At 39.0% G+C, this 13,058-nt stretch overlaps 12 non-coding genes across 12 annotated transcripts; all 12 read right to left on the bottom strand.

Annotated features, from left to right (window-relative positions):
- Positions 1 to 1,589: 1,589 nt before the first annotated feature.
- Positions 1,590 to 1,663, bottom strand: trnat-ugu (transfer RNA threonine (anticodon UGU)). Its single transcript has one exon. It is a non-coding gene; the product is annotated as a tRNA-Thr (tRNA).
- Positions 1,664 to 3,247: 1,584 nt separating this feature from the next.
- Positions 3,248 to 3,321, bottom strand: trnat-agu (transfer RNA threonine (anticodon AGU)). The gene has a single exon. It is a non-coding gene; the product is annotated as a tRNA-Thr (tRNA).
- Positions 3,322 to 3,719: 398 nt separating this feature from the next.
- On the bottom strand, positions 3,720 to 3,793 carry trnat-ugu (transfer RNA threonine (anticodon UGU)). The gene has a single exon. It is a non-coding gene; the product is annotated as a tRNA-Thr (tRNA).
- A 777-nt stretch (positions 3,794 to 4,570) lies between these two features.
- Positions 4,571 to 4,644, bottom strand: trnat-agu (transfer RNA threonine (anticodon AGU)). The gene has a single exon. It is a non-coding gene; the product is annotated as a tRNA-Thr (tRNA).
- Positions 4,645 to 4,990: 346 nt separating this feature from the next.
- trnat-ugu (transfer RNA threonine (anticodon UGU)) lies at positions 4,991 to 5,064 on the bottom strand. The gene has a single exon. It is a non-coding gene; the product is annotated as a tRNA-Thr (tRNA).
- A 1,149-nt stretch (positions 5,065 to 6,213) lies between these two features.
- trnat-ugu (transfer RNA threonine (anticodon UGU)) lies at positions 6,214 to 6,287 on the bottom strand. Its single transcript has one exon. It is a non-coding gene; the product is annotated as a tRNA-Thr (tRNA).
- Positions 6,288 to 7,877: 1,590 nt separating this feature from the next.
- On the bottom strand, positions 7,878 to 7,951 carry trnat-ugu (transfer RNA threonine (anticodon UGU)). The gene has a single exon. It is a non-coding gene; the product is annotated as a tRNA-Thr (tRNA).
- Positions 7,952 to 9,081: 1,130 nt separating this feature from the next.
- Positions 9,082 to 9,155, bottom strand: trnat-agu (transfer RNA threonine (anticodon AGU)). The gene has a single exon. It is a non-coding gene; the product is annotated as a tRNA-Thr (tRNA).
- A 1,250-nt stretch (positions 9,156 to 10,405) lies between these two features.
- On the bottom strand, positions 10,406 to 10,479 carry trnat-ugu (transfer RNA threonine (anticodon UGU)). Its single transcript has one exon. It is a non-coding gene; the product is annotated as a tRNA-Thr (tRNA).
- Positions 10,480 to 10,970: 491 nt separating this feature from the next.
- Positions 10,971 to 11,044, bottom strand: trnat-agu (transfer RNA threonine (anticodon AGU)). Its single transcript has one exon. It is a non-coding gene; the product is annotated as a tRNA-Thr (tRNA).
- A 1,051-nt stretch (positions 11,045 to 12,095) lies between these two features.
- On the bottom strand, positions 12,096 to 12,169 carry trnat-agu (transfer RNA threonine (anticodon AGU)). The gene has a single exon. It is a non-coding gene; the product is annotated as a tRNA-Thr (tRNA).
- Positions 12,170 to 12,515: 346 nt separating this feature from the next.
- trnat-ugu (transfer RNA threonine (anticodon UGU)) lies at positions 12,516 to 12,589 on the bottom strand. The gene has a single exon. It is a non-coding gene; the product is annotated as a tRNA-Thr (tRNA).
- Between the last annotated feature and the right edge of the window lie 469 nt (positions 12,590 to 13,058).

Here is a 13,058-nt window from a genome sequence, read left to right as displayed (position 1 = left end):
CATAAGATGTAGTTGAAAATATTTCTAAATAACATGCAATCTATTATTGTTTCTCCACCTCACTTTACATAAGGTGTACGTGAAAATCTATATACAAATGTAAGCAACTATCAAAAGACACAGCTGGGATTTGAACCCAGGATCTCTTGTTTAGAAGCCAGGCACTTTGACCATCTAAGCCACAGCACCTTAATGGGCAACATTTAAAGGTGTTTTTACAACTCAATATGCACCTCACTTTACATAAGGTGTACTTGAAAATGCTTCTAAATAATGTGCAATCTATCTAAATCTGTAATTAGGTATCACCTGGCACTGCTGTGAGATGAACGCATGATCTCCTGTTTACAAGACAGGCACTTTGACCAGCTAAGCAACATCACCTTATTCGGGTAAAATTTAAAGTTGTTGTTGTTTTTACAGCTCAACATGCACCTCACTTTACATAAGGTGTACTTGAAAATGCTTCTAAATAATGTGAAATCTATCAAAAGCTGTAAATAGGTATCAGCAGGCGCTGCTGGTATTTCAACCCAGGATCTCCTGTTTACTAGACAGGCACTTTGACCAGCTAAGCCACAGTGCCTTTTTTGCGCGAAATTTAAAGTTGTTTCCACAGCTCACCATGCACCTCACTTTACATAAGATGTAGTTGAAAATATTTCTAAATAACATGCAATCTATTATTGTTTCTCCACCTCACTTTACATAAGGTGTACATGAAAATCTATATACAAATGTAAGCAACTATCAAAAGACACTGCTGGGATTTGAACCCAGGATCTCTTGTTTAGAAGCCAGGCACTTTGACCATCTAAGCCACAGCACCTCAATGGGCAACATTTAAAGGTGTTTTTACAACTCAATATGCACCTCACTTTACATAAGGTGTACTTGAAAATGCTTCTAAATAATGTGCAATCTATCTAAATCTGTAATTAGGTATCACCTGGCACTGCTGTGAGATGAACGCATGATCTCCTGTTTACAAGACAGGCACTTTGACCAGCTAAGCAACATCACCTTATTCGGGTAAAATTTAAAGTTGTTGTTGTTTTTACAGCTCAACATGCACCTCACTTTACATAAGGTGTACTTGAAAATGCTTCTAAATAATGTGAAATCTATCAAAAGCTGTAAATAGGAATCAGCAGGCGCTGCTGGTATTTCAACCCAGGATCTCCTGTTTACTAGACAGGCACTTTGACCAGCTAAGCCACAGTGCCTTTTTTTGCGCGAAATTTAAAGTTGTTTCCACAGCTCACCATGCACCTCACTTTACATAAGATGTAGTTGAAAATATTTCTAAATAACATGCAATCTATTATTGTTTCTCCACCTCACTTTACATAAGGTGTTCGTGAAAATCTATATACAAATGTAAGCAACTATCAAAAGACACTGCTGGGATTTGAACCCAGGATCTCTTGTTTAGAATCAGGCACTTTGATCATCTAAGCCACAGCACCTTACTGGGCAAAATTTAAAGGTGTTTTACAACTCAACATGCACCTCACTTTACATAAGGTGTACTTGAAAATGCTTCTAAATAATTTGCAATTTATCTAAATCTGTAATTTGGTATCAGCAGGCACTGCTGGGATTTGAACCCAGGATCTCCTGTTTACAAGACAGGCACTTTGACCAGCTAAGCCACAGTGCCTTTTTTGTGCAATATCTAAAGTTGTTTCCACAGCTCACTTTACATAAGGTGTACGTGAAAATGGATCTCAATAACCTACAATCTATCCAAATCTGTAATTAGGTATCACCTGGCACTGCTGTGAGTTGAACACATGATCTCTTGTTTACAAGACAGGCACTTTGACCAGCTAAGCAACATCACCTTATTCGGGTAAAATTTAAAGTTGTTGTTGTTTTTACAGCTCAACATGCACCTCACTTTACATAAGGTGTACGTGAAAATGGATCTCAATAACCTACAATCTATCCAAATCTGTAATTAGGTATCACCTGGCACTGCTGTGAGTTGAACGCATGATCTCCTGTTTACAAGACAGGCACTTTGACCAGCTAAGCAACATCACCTTATTCGGGTAAAATTTAAAGTTGTTGTTGTTTTTACAGCTCAACATGCACCTCACTTTACATAAGGTGTACTTGAAAATGCTTCTAAATAATGTGCAATCTATCAAAAGCTGTAAATAGGTATCAGCAGGCGCTGCTGGTATTTCAACCCAGGATCTCCTGTTTACTAGACAGGCACTTTGACCAGCTAAGCCACAGTGCCTTTTTTGCGCGAAATCTAAAGTTGTTTCCACAGCTCACCATGCACCTCACTTTACATAAGATGTAGTTGAAAATATTTCTAAATAACATGCAATCTATTATTGTTTCTCCATCTCACTTTACATAAGGTGTACGTAAAAATCTATATACAAATGTAAGCAACTATCAAAAGACACTGCTGGGATTTGAACCCAGGATCTCTTGTTTAGAAGCCAGGCACTTTGACCATCTAAGCCACAGCACCTTAATGGGCAAAATTTAAAGGTGTTTTTACAACTCAATATGCACCTCACTTTACATAAGGTGTTTGTGAAAATCTATATACAAATGTAAGCAACTATCAAAAGACACAGCTGGGATTTGAACCCAGGATCTCCTGTTTACAAGACAGGCACTTTGACCAGCTAAGCAACATCACCTTATTCGGGTAAAATTTAAAGTTGTTGTTGTTTTTACAGCTCAACATGCACCTCACTTTACATAAGGTGTACATGAAAATGGATCTCAATAACCTACAATCTATCCAAATCTGTAATTAGGTATCACCTGGCACTGCTGTGAGTTGAACGCATGATCTCCTGTTTACTAGACAGGCACTTTGACCAGCTAAGCCACAGCACCTTGTTATTGCGACATTTAAAGTTGTTTTCTACACCTAACTTTACATAAGGTGTACGTGAAAATGGTTCTTAACAACCTGCAATTTACCTACAGATGTAAATAGGTATCACCAGGCACTGATGGGATTTGAACCCAGGATCTCCTGTTTACAAGACAGGCACTTTGACCAGCTAACCCACAGGGCCTTGTTCCTGCAATATTTAAAGTTGTTAATACACCTCACTTTACAAAAGGTGACCATCTAAGCCACAGCACCTTAATGGGCAAAATTTAAAGGTGTTTTTACAACTCAACATGCACCTCACTTTACATAAGGTGTACTTGAAAATGCTTCTAAATAATGTGCATTCTATCAAAGCTGGAAATAGGTATCAGCAGGCGCTGCTGGGATTTGAACCCAGGATCTCCTGTTTACTAGACAGGCACTTTGACCAGCTAAGCCACAGCGCCTTGTAATTTCAATACTTAAAGTTGTTTCTACACCTAACTTTACATAAGGTGGACGTGAAAATGGTTCTAAATAACCTGCAATTTACCTACAGATGTAAATAGGTATCACCAGGCACTGCTGGGATTTGAACCCAAGATCTCCTGTTTTGAAGACAGGCACCTTGACCAGCTAACCCACAGCGCTTTGATTTGGCAAAATCTAAAGTTGTTTCTACACCTCACTTTACATAAGGTGTACGTTAAAATGCTCCTAAATAATGTGCAATCTATCTAAATCTGTAATTTGGTATCAGCGGGCACTGCTGGGATTTGAACCTACACCTCACTTTACATAAGGTGTATGTGAAAATGCTTCTACATAACCTCCAATCTATCTATATGTGTAAATAGGTATCACCTGGCACTGCTGGGAGTTGAACCCAGGATCTCCTGTTTACAAGACAGGCACTTTGACCAGCTAAGCCACAGCGCCTTTTTAGCACAAAATCTAAAGTTGTTTCCACAGCTCACCATGCACCTCACTTTACATAAGATGTACGTGAAAATGGTTCTAAGTATTGTGCAATCTATCTAAATCGGTAAATAGGTATCAGCAGGCACTGCTGCGATTTGAACCCAGGATCTCCTGTTTACAAAACACGCACTTTGACCAGCTGAGCCACAGTGCCTTTTTTGCACCAAATCTAAAGTTGTTTCCACAGCTCACTATGCACCTCACTTTACATAAGACGTAGTTGAAAAGGTTTTTAAATAATATGCAATCGATTTACATCTGTTATTGCGACATTTAAAGATGTTCCTACACCTCACTTTACATAAGGTGTACGTGAAAATGGATCTCAATTACCTACAATCTATCCAAATCTGTAATTAGGTATCACCTGGCACTGCTGTGAGTTGAACCCAGGATCTCCTGTTTACAAGACAGTCACTTTGACCAGCTAAGCAACATCACCTTATTCGGGTAAAATTTAAAGTTGTTGTTGTTTTTACAGCTCAATATGCACCTCACTTTACATAAGGTGTACTTGAAAATGCTTCTAAATAATGTGCAATCTATCAAAAGCTGTAAATAGGTATCAGCAGGCGCTGCTGGGATTTGAACCCAGGATCGCCTGTTTACTAGACAACCACAGCGCCTTTTTTGCACGAAATCTAAAGTTGTTTCAACAGCTCACCATGCACCTCACTTTACATAAGATGTAGTTGAAAAGGTTTCTAAATAATATACTAATAACTAGGTATCAGCAGGCACTGCTGGGATTTGAACCCAGGATCTCCTGTTTACTAGACAGGCACTTTGACCAGCTAAGCCACAGCGCCTTGTAATTTCAATACTTAAAGTTGTTTCTACACCTAACTTTACATAAGGTGGACGTGAAAATGGTTCTAAATAACCTGCAATTTACCTACAGATGTAAATAGGTATCACCAGGCACTGCTGGGATTTGAACCCAAGATCTCCTGTTTTGAAGACAGGCACCTTGACCAGCTAACCCACAGCGCCTTGATTTGGCAAAATCTAAAGTTGTTTCTACACCTCACTTTACATAAGGTGTACGTTAAAATGCTCCTAAATAATGTGCAATCTATCTAAATCTGTAATTTGGTATCAGCGGGCACTGCTAAATAACCTGCAATCTATCTATATGTGTAAATAGGTATCACCTGGCACTGCTGGGAGTTGAACCCGGGATCTCCTGTTTACAAGACAGGCACTTTGACCAGCTAAGCCACAGCGCCGTTGTTGCTGCAATATTTAAAGATGTTCCTACACCTCACTTTACATAAGGTGTACGTGAAAATGGATCTCAATAACCTACAATCTATCCAAATCTGTAATTAGGTATCACCTGGCACTGCTGTGAGTTGAACGCATGATCTCCTGTTTACAAGACAGGCACTTTGACCAGCTAAGCAACATCACCTTATTCGGGTAAAATTTAAAGTTGTTGTTGTTTTTACAGCTCAACATGCACCTCACTTTACATAAGGTGTACTTGAAAATGCTTCTAAATAATGTGCAATCTATCAAAAGCTGTAAATAGCTATCAGCAGGCGCTGCTGGGATTTCAACCCAGGATCTCCTGTTTACTAGATAGGCACTTTGACCAGCTAAGCCACAGTGCCTTTTTTGCACGAAATCTAAAGTTGTTTCCGAAGCTCACCATGCATCTCACTTTACATAAGATGTAGTTGAAAATATTTCTAAATAACATGCAATCTATTATTGTTTCTCCACCTCACTTTACATAAGGTGTACATGAAAATCTATATACAAATGTAAGCAACTATCAAAAGACACTGCTGGGATTTGAACCCAGGATCTCTTGTTTAGAAGCCAGGCACTTTGACCATCTAAGCCACAGCACCTTAATGGGCAACATTTAAAGGTGTTTTTACAACTCAATATGCACCTCACTTTACATAAGGTGTACTTGAAAATGCTTCTAAATAATGTGCAATCTATCTAAATCTGTAATTAGGTATCACCTGGCACTGCTGTGAGATGAACGCATGATCTCCTGTTTACAAGACAGGCACTTTGACCAGCTAAGCAACATCACCTTATTCGGGTAAAATTTAAAGTTGTTGTTGTTTTTACAGCTCAACATGCACCTCACTTTACATAAGGTGTACTTGAAAATGCTTCTAAATAATGTGAAATCTATCAAAAGCTGTAAATAGGTATCAGCAGGCGCTGCTGGTATTTCAACCCAGGATCTCCTGTTTACTAGACAGGCACTTTGACCAGCTAAGCCACAGTGCCTTTTTTGCGCGAAATTTAAAGTTGTTTCCACAGCTCACCATGCACCTCACTTTACATAAGATGTACTTGAAAATGCTTCTAAATAATGTGCAATTTATCTAAATATGTAATTTTGTATCAGCAGGCACTGCTGGGATTTGAACCCAGGATCTCCTGTTTACAAGACAGGCACTTTGACCAGCTAAGCCACAGCGCCTTTTTTGTGCAATATCTAAAGTTGTTTCCACAGCTCACTTTACATAAGGTGTACGTGAAAATGGATCTCAATAACCTACAATCTATCCAAATCTGTAATTAGGTATCACCTGGCACTGCTGTGAGTTGAACACATGATCTCTTGTTTACAAGACAGGCACTTTGACCAGCTAAGCAACATCACCTTATTCGGGTAAAATTTAAAGTTGTTGTTGTTTTTACAGCTCAACATGCACCTCACTTTACATAAGGTGTACGTGAAAATGGATCTCAATAACCTACAATCTATCCAAATCTGTAATTAGGTATCACCTGGGACTGCTGTGAGTTGAACGCATGATCTCCTGTTTACAAGACAGGCACTTTGACCAGCTAAGCAACATCACCTTATTCGGGTAAAATTTAAAGTTGTTGTTGTTTTTACAGCTCAACATGCACCTCACTTTACATAAGGTGTACTTGAAAATGCTTCTAAATAATGTGCAATCTATCAAAAGCTGTAAATAGCTATCAGCAGGCGCTGCTGGGATTTCAACCCAGGATCTCCTGTTTACTAGATAGGCAATTTGACCAGCTAAGCCACAGTGCCTTTTTTGCACGAAATCTAAAGTTGTTTCCGAAGCTCACCATGCATCTCACTTTACATAAGATGTAGTTGAAAATATTTCTAAATAACATGCAATCTATTATTGTTTCTCCACCTCACTTTACATAAGGTGTACATGAAAATCTATATACAAATGTAAGCAACTATCAAAAGACACTGCTGGGATTTGAACCCAGGATCTCTTGTTTAGAAGCCAGGCACTTTGACCATCTAAGCCACAGCACCTCAATGGGCAACATTTAAAGGTGTTTTTACAACTCAATATGCACCTCACTTTACATAAGGTGTACTTGAAAATGCTTCTAAATAATGTGCAATCTATCTAAATCTGTAATTAGGTATCACCTGGCACTGCTGTGAGATGAACGCATGATCTCCTGTTTACAAGACAGGCACTTTGACCAGCTAAGCAACATCACCTTATTCGGGTAAAATTTAAAGTTGTTGTTGTTTTTACAGCTCAACATGCACCTCACTTTACATAAGGTGTACTTGAAAATGCTTCTAAATAATGTGAAATCTATCAAAAGCTGTAAATAGGAATCAGCAGGCGCTGCTGGTATTTCAACCCAGGATCTCCTGTTTACTAGACAGGCACTTTGACCAGCTAAGCCACAGTGCCTTTTTTGCGCGAAATTTAAAGTTGTTTCCACAGCTCACCATGCACCTCACTTTACATAAGATGTAGTTGAAAATATTTCTAAATAACATGCAATCTATTATTGTTTCTCCACCTCACTTTACATAAGGTGTTCGTGAAAATCTATATACAAATGTAAGCAACTATCAAAAGACACTGCTGGGATTTGAACCCAGGATCTCTTGTTTAGAATCAGGCACTTTGATCATCTAAGCCACAGCACCTTACTGGGCAAAATTTAAAGGTGTTTTACAACTCAACATGCACCTCACTTTACATAAGGTGTACTTGAAAATGCTTCTAAATAATTTGCAATTTATCTAAATCTGTAATTTGGTATCAGCAGGCACTGCTGGGATTTGAACCCAGGATCTCCTGTTTACAAGACAGGCACTTTGACCAGCTAAGCCACAGTGCCTTTTTTGTGCAATATCTAAAGTTGTTTCCACAGCTCACTTTACATAAGGTGTACGTGAAAATGGATCTCAATAACCTACAATCTATCCAAATCTGTAATTAGGTATCACCTGGCACTGCTGTGAGTTGAACACATGATCTCTTGTTTACAAGACAGGCACTTTGACCAGCTAAGCAACATCACCTTATTCGGGTAAAATTTAAAGTTGTTGTTGTTTTTACAGCTCAACATGCACCTCACTTTACATAAGGTGTACGTGAAAATGGATCTCAATAACCTACAATCTATCCAAATCTGTAATTAGGTATCACCTGGCACTGCTGTGAGTTGAACGCATGATCTCCTGTTTACAAGACAGGCACTTTGACCAGCTAAGCAACATCACCTTATTCGGGTAAAATTTAAAGTTGTTGTTGTTTTTACAGCTCAACATGCACCTCACTTTACATAAGGTGTACTTGAAAATGCTTCTAAATAATGTGCAATCTATCAAAAGCTGTAAATAGGTATCAGCAGGCGCTGCTGGTATTTCAACCCAGGATCTCCTGTTTACTAGACAGGCACTTTGACCAGCTAAGCCACAGTGCCTTTTTTGCGCGAAATCTAAAGTTGTTTCCACAGCTCACCATGCACCTCACTTTACATAAGATGTAGTTGAAAATATTTCTAAATAACATGCAATCTATTATTGTTTCTCCATCTCACTTTACATAAGGTGTACGTAAAAATCTATATACAAATGTAAGCAACTATCAAAAGACACTGCTGGGATTTGAACCCAGGATCTCTTGTTTAGAAGCCAGGCACTTTGACCATCTAAGCCACAGCACCTTAATGGGCAAAATTTAAAGGTGTTTTTACAACTCAATATGCACCTCACTTTACATAAGGTGTACTTGAAAATGCTTCTAAATATACTGCAATCTATCTAAATCTGTAAGTAGGTATCAGCAGGCGCTGCTGGTATTTCAACCCAGGATCTCATGTTTACTAGACAACCACAGCGCCTTTTTTGCACGAAATCTAAAGTTGTTTCAACAGCTCACCATGCACCTCACTTTACATAAGATGTAGTTGAAAAGGTTTCTAAAAAATATACTAATAACTACTGCTAATAACTAGTTATCAGCAGGCACTGCTGGGATTTGAACCCAGGATCTCCTGTTTACTAGACAGGCACTTTGACCAGCTAAGCCACAGCGCCTTGTAATTTCAATATTTAAAGTTGTTTCTACACCTAACTTTACATAAGGTGGACGTGAAAATGGTTCTAAATAACCTGCAATTTACCTACAGATGTAAATAGGTATCACCAGGCACTGCTGGGATTTGAACCCAAGATCTCCTGTTTTCAAGACAGGCACCTTGACCAGGTAACCCACAGCGCCTTGATTTGGCAAAATTTAAATTTGTTTCTACACCTCACTTTACATAAGGTGTACGTTAAAATGCTCCTAAATAATGTGCAATCTATCTAAATCTGTAATTTGGTATCAGCGGGCACTGCTGGGATTTGAACCTACACCTCACTTTACATAAGGTGTATGTGAAAATGCTTCTAAATAACCTGCAATCTATCTATATGTGTAAATAGGTATCACCTGGCACTGCTGGGAGTTGAACCCAGAATCTCCTGTTTACAAGACAGGCACTTTGACCAGCTAAGCAACATCACCTTATTCGGGTAAAATTTAAAGTTGTTGTTGTTTTTACAGCTCAATATGCACCTCACTTTACATAAGGTGTACTTGAAAATGCTTCTAAATAATGTGCAATCTATCAAAAGCTGTAAATAGGTATCAGCAGGCGCTGCTGGGATTTGAACCCAGGATCGCCTGTTTACTAGACAACCACAGCACCTTTTTTGCACGAAATCTAAAGTTGTTTCAACAGCTCACCATGCACCTCACTTTACATAAGATGTAGTTGAAAAGGTTTCTAAATAATATACTAATAACTACTGCTAATAACTAGGTATCAGCAGGCACTGCTGGGATTTGAACCCAGGATCTCCTGTTTACTAGACAGGCACTTTGACCAGCTAAGCCACAGCGCTTTGTAATTTCAATATTTAAAGTTGTTTCTACACCTAACTTTACATAAGGTGGACGTGAAAATGGTTCTAAATAACCTGCAATTTACCTACAGATGTAAATAGGTATCACCAGGCACTGCTGGGATTTGAACCCAAGATCACCTGTTTTCAAGACAGGCACCTTGACCAGGTAACCCACAGCGCCTTGATTTGGCAAAATCTAAAGTTGTTTCTACACCTCACTTTACATAAGGTGTACGTTAAAATGCTCCTAAATAATGTGCAATCTATCTAAATCTGTAATTTGGTATCAGCGGGCACTGCTGGGATTTGAACCTACACCTCACTTTACATAAGGTGTATGTGAAAATGCTTCTAAATAACCTGCAATCTATCTATATGTGTAAATAGGTATCACCTGGCACTGCTGGGAGTTGAACCCAGGATCTCCTGTTTACAAGACAGGCACTTTGACCAGCTAAGCCACAGCACCCTTGTTGCTGCAATATTTAAAGATGTTCCTACACCTCACTTTACATAAGGTGTACGTGAAAATGGATCTCAATTACCTACAATCTATCCAAATCTGTAATTAGGTATCACCTGGCACTGCTGTGAGTTGAACCCAGGATCTCCTGTTTACAAGACAGGCACTTTGACCAGCTAAGCAACATCACCTTATTCGGGTAAAATTTAAAGTTGTTGTTGTTTTTACAGCTCAACATGCACCTCACTTTACATAATGTGTACTTGAAAATGCTTCTAAATAATGTGCAATCTATCAAAAGCTGTAAATAGGTATCAGCAGGCGCTGCTGGTATTTCAACCCAGGATCTCATGTTTACTAGACAACCACAGCGCCTTTTTTGCACGAAATCTAAAGTTGTTTCAACAGCTCACCATGCACCTCACTTTACTTAAGATGTAGTTGAAAAGGTTTCTAAATAATATACTAATAACTACTGCTAATAACTAGGTATCAGCAGGCACTGCTGGGATTTGAACCCAGGATCTCCTGTTTACTAGACAGGCACTTTGACCAGCTAAGCCACAGCGCCTTGTAATTTCAATATTTAAAGTTGTTTCTACACCTAACTTTACATAAGGTGGACGTGAAAATGGTTCTAAATAACCTGTAATTTACCTACAGATGTAAATAGGTATCACCAGGCACTGCTGGGATTTGAACCCAAGATCTCCTGTTTTCAAGACAGGCACCTTGACCAGGTAAACCACAGCGCCTTGATTTGGCAAAATCTAAAGTTGTTTCTACACCTCACTTTACATAAGGTGTACGTTAAAATGCTCATAAATAATGTGCAATCTATCTAAATCTGTAATTTGGTATCAGCGGGCACTGCTGGGATTTGAACCTACACCTCACTTTACATAATGTGTATGTGAAAATGCTTCTAAATAACCTGCAATCTATCTATATATGTAAATAGGTATCACCTGGCACTGCTGGGAGTTGAACCCAGGATCTCCTGTTTACAAGACAGGCACTTTGACCAGCTAAGCCAAAGCACCCTTGTTGCTGCAATATTTAAAGATGTTCCTACACCTCACTTTACATAAGGTGTACGTGAAAATGGATCTCAATTACCTACAATCTATCCAAATCTGTAATTAGGTATCACCTGGCACTGCTGTGAGTTGAACCCAGGATCTCCTGTTTACAAGACAGGCACTTTGACCAGCTAAGCAACATCACCTTATTCGGGTAAAATTTAAAGTTGTTGTTGTTTTTACAGCTCAACATGCACCTCACTTTACATAATGTGTACTTGAAAATGCTTCTAAATAATGTGCAATCTATCAAAAGCTGTAAATAGGTATCAGCAGGCGCTGCTGGTATTTCAACCCAGGATCTCATGTTTACTAGACAGGCACTTTGACCAGCTAAGCCACAGTGCCTTGTTCCTGCAATATTTAAAGTGGTTAATACACCTCACTTTACAAAAGGTGACCATCTAAGCCACAGCACCTTAATGGGCAAAATTTAAAGGTGTTTTTACAACTCAACATGCACCTCACTTTACATAAGGTGTACTTGAAAATGCTTCTAAATAATGTGCATTCTATCAAAAGCTGGAAATAGGTATCAGCAGGCGCTGCTGGGATTTGAACCCAGGATCTCCTGTTTACTAGACAGGCACTTTGACCAGCTAAGCCACAGCGCCTTGTAATTTCAATACTTAAAGTTGTTTCTACACCTAACTTTACATAAGGTGGACGTGAAAATGGTTCTAAATAACCTGCAATTTACCTACAGATGTAAATAGGTATCACCAGGCACTGCTGGGATTTGAACCCAAGATCTCCTGTTTTGAAGACAGGCACCTTGACCAGCTAACCCACAGCGCTTTGATTTGGCAAAATCTAAAGTTGTTTCTACACCTCACTTTACATAAGGTGTACGTTAAAATGCTCCTAAATAATGTGCAATCTATCTAAATCTGTAATTTGGTATCAGCGGGCACTGCTAAATAACCTGCAATCTGTCTATATGTGTAAATAGGTATCACCTGGCACTGCTGGGAGTTGAACCCAGGATCTCCTGTTTACAAGACAGGCACTTTGACCAGCTAAGCCACAGCGCCGTTGTTGCTGCAATATTTAAAGATGTTCCTACACCTCACTTTACATAAGGTGTACGTGAAAATGGATCTCAATAACCTACAATCTATCCAAATCTGTAATTAGGTATCACCTGGCACTGCTGTGAGTTGAACGCATGATCTCCTGTTTACAAGACAGGCACTTTGACCAGCTAAGCAACATCACCTTATTCGGGTAAAATTTAAAGTTGTTGTTGTTTTTACAGCTCAACATGCACCTCACTTTACATAAGGTGTACTTGAAAATGCTTCTAAATAATGTGCAATCTATCAAAAGCTGTAAATAGCTATCAGCAGGCGCTGCTGGGATTTCAACCCAGGATCTCCTGTTTACTAGATAGGCACTTTGACCAGCTAAGCCACAGTGCCTTTTTTGCACGAAATCTAAAGTTGTTTCCGAAGCTCACCATGCATCTCACTTTACATAAGATGTAGTTGAAAATATTTCTAA

The sequence above is a fragment of the Betta splendens genome, chromosome 9 (genome assembly GCF_900634795.4).
Source record: "Betta splendens chromosome 9, fBetSpl5.4, whole genome shotgun sequence".
Taxonomy (NCBI): Eukaryota; Metazoa; Chordata; class Actinopteri; order Anabantiformes; family Osphronemidae; genus Betta; species Betta splendens.
Note: the sequence above shows the minus strand (reverse complement) of the source record. Positions and strands in the feature narration are given on the sequence as shown.